We start from the raw sequence: 3192 nt of genomic DNA, 5'->3' as shown, positions 1-3192 counted from the left end.
TGAGAAGGTTGCAATAAATTGGTGAAATATAATATCAGAACTCTTGTCCTACGAAAGTAACTGGCTGGCTAAGTACTGCTATTAGGAAAAATAAACATTTCCAGTCAATTCACAGTATCTACTACCTACAAGAATACCTCACAGATATTTGGGTTTGGTTCCAAACTACCACAATTAAACGAGTAACACAATAAGGTGAATCAAAGGCATTTTTTGGTCTTTCAATGCATATAAAAGCTGTTGACACTATACTATAGTCTATTAAGTGTACAAAGCATTATGTGTAAAAAAAAAAAAACAGTGTATTTAAGCAATTTCTTAAAGACAACAGTGGAGTTTGCTACATTGATTGAGTCTTCTTTCATAAACAATTTTTCTGTAGCATGTGATTTGTTTGATTACATTTTACCCACAGTAGAACCTTTTTCAAAATTGGGAGTCAATCCTCACAAACCCTGGTGCTGCTTTATCAACTAAGTTTACAGAGTATTCTAAATCCTTTGTTGCCATTCCAACAATCACAGAATCATCACCAGGAGCAGATTCCTTCTTGAGAAACCATATTCTTTGTTCATCCATAAGAAGCAACTCCTCATCTGTTAAAGTTTTATCAAGAGATTGCAGAAATTCAGTACCATCTCCAGGCCCCACTTCTGATTCTAGTTCTCCTGATATTTCCACCATATCAGATACTTCCTCATCTGAATCCCTTATAATCATCCATGGGGAGTTGGAATCAACTTCTTCCAAACCCCTGTTCATGTTGCCATTTTGACCTCTTCCCATAAGCCATAAATGTTCTTCATGGCATCTAGAATGATGACTCCTTTCCACGAAGTTTTCAATTTACTTTGCCCAGATCCATCAAAGGAATCATTCACTATGACAGCTATAGTCTCATGAAATGTATTTCTTTTTTTTAATTTTTTTTAATCTTTATTTTTGAGAGAGACAGTGTGTGAGCAGGGGAGGAGCAGAGAGAGAGGGAGACACCGAATCCAAAGCAGGCTCCAGGCCCTGAGCTGTCAGCACAGAGCCCAAGGTGGGGCTCGAACTCACGAACCGTGAGATCATGACCTGAGCCAAAGTTGGACGCTCAACCGACTGAGCCACCCAGGCGCCCCACGTGAAATGTATTTCTTAAATAATAAGACCTGAAAGTCAAAATGATTCCTTGATTCAGCAGCTACAGAGTGAATGCTGTATTAGCAGGCATGAAAACATTAATCTCATTATACATCTCCATCAGAGCTTTTGGGTGATCAGGTGAATTGTCAATAATCAGTAATATTTTTCAAGTTACCTTTTTTTCTGAGCAGGTCTCAACAGTGGGTTTAAAATATTCAGTAAACCATGTTACAAACAGATGTGCTGTCATCTGGGCTTTTTGTTCCATTTATAGAGCACAGGCAGGGTCAATTTAGCATAATTTTTAAGGGCTCTAGAATTTTTGGAATAGTAAATGAGCATTGGCTTCAATTTAAAGTCATCAGCTGCATTAGCCCCTAAGAGAGTCAGCTTGTCCCTTGAAGCTTTGAAGCCAGCCTTTGACTTCTCCTCTCTAGTTGTGAAAGTCCTAGGTAACATCTTCTAATGGAAGGCTGTTTCATCTACATTGAGAATCTGTTGTTTAGTGTAACGACCTTCGTTGATTTTCTTGGCTAGATCTTCTGGATAACTTGCTGCAACTTCTACACCAGCATTTGCTGCTTCACCTTACACATTTATGTTTCCCTTAAACCTCATGAACCAACCTCTGCCGGTTTCAAACTTTTCTTCTGCAGCTTCCTGCAGAAGAAAAAGAAGTCTCAGCCTTCATAAAATTAGAGTTAGTGTCTTGCTCTGGATTTGGTTTGGTTTAAGGGAATATTGTGGCTGATTTAGTCTTCTATCCAGACCACTCAACCTTTCTCCATATCAGCAGTAAGCCTATTTCACTTTCTTATCACTTATGTGTTCACTGGAGTAGCACTCTTAATTTCCTTCAGGGACTTCTCCTTTGCATTCACACTTGGTTGTTTGGCACAAGAAGCCTACCTTTTGACCTATTTCGGCTTCAAACATGCCTTCCTCACTAAGCTTAATAATTTCCAGGTCTTGATTCAAAGTGAGATACATGTGGCTCTTCCTTCCACTTGAACACTTAGAGGCCACTGTAGGGTTATTAACTGGCTTAATTTCAACATTGTTGTGTCCAGGAATAGGGAGGCCCCAGGAAAGGAAGAGACAGGGAACAGCTGTTTGGTGGAGCAGTCAGAACACACAACAACAATTATGGATTAAGTCTGCCACCTTACCATGGACATAATTCATGGTGCCTCAATACAATTAGAATAATAATATTCGAGATCACTGATCATAGATCACCATAACAAATGTAACAATAATAATGAAAAAGCTTGAAATGTTGCAAGAATTACCAAGATGTCACACAGAGACACAAAGTGAGCAAACGCTGTTGGAAAAAACCGGGCTTATAGACTTGCTCAACACAGGCTTGTATAAACCTTCAATTTGTAAAAATGCAATACAGTGCATTTGCACTGTTAATATTGCAATATAGCAATATTAACTATCATCACCATGCTATACATTGGAACTCCAGACGTATTCATCTTATAACTGAAAGTTTGTACCCATCTCCACACTTCCTCAACCCACCCCATTTCCTGGTAACCACCATTCAACTCTGCTTTTGTAAGTTTGACTTTTTTAGATTCCACATATATAAGTGAGATCATATAGTACTTTTTTCACTGTGTGTGGCTGATTTAATTTAGCATAATGTCCTCCAGGATCATCCAAGTTCTCACAATTGACAGAATTGTATACAGGCCACCACATTTTCTTTATCCATTCATCTTTGATGGACACTTAGGTTGTTTCCATATCTTGGCTACTATAAATAATGCTGCAATAAGCATGCGGATGCAGATATCTATTCAAGATAGAGATGTTTTTTTCCCTTGGATATATACCCAGAAGTGGGATTGTCGGATCATATGGTAGTTCTATTTTTAATTTTTTGAGGAGCATCCATACTGTTTCCATTATAGCTATTACCACTGTACATTCCACCAACAGCACACAAGGCTTCCCTTTTCTTCCCATCTCACCAACACTCTCTTTTCTCTTTTTGGTAAAACCTGTCCCAACAAATATGGGGTGGTATCACACTGTGATTTTGATTTG

General features: G+C 38.5%; 1 pseudogene; it reads right to left on the bottom strand.

Moving 5' to 3' along the window:
* Positions 1 to 426: 426 nt before the first annotated feature.
* On the bottom strand, positions 427 to 2313 carry LOC131499201 (tigger transposable element-derived protein 1-like; annotated as a pseudogene).
* Between the last annotated feature and the right edge of the window lie 879 nt (positions 2314 to 3192).

The sequence above is a fragment of the Neofelis nebulosa genome, chromosome 17 (assembly GCF_028018385.1).
Source record: "Neofelis nebulosa isolate mNeoNeb1 chromosome 17, mNeoNeb1.pri, whole genome shotgun sequence".
NCBI classification, from domain to species: domain Eukaryota; kingdom Metazoa; phylum Chordata; class Mammalia; order Carnivora; family Felidae; genus Neofelis; species Neofelis nebulosa.
This window is presented reverse-complemented; position numbering and strand designations above follow the sequence as displayed.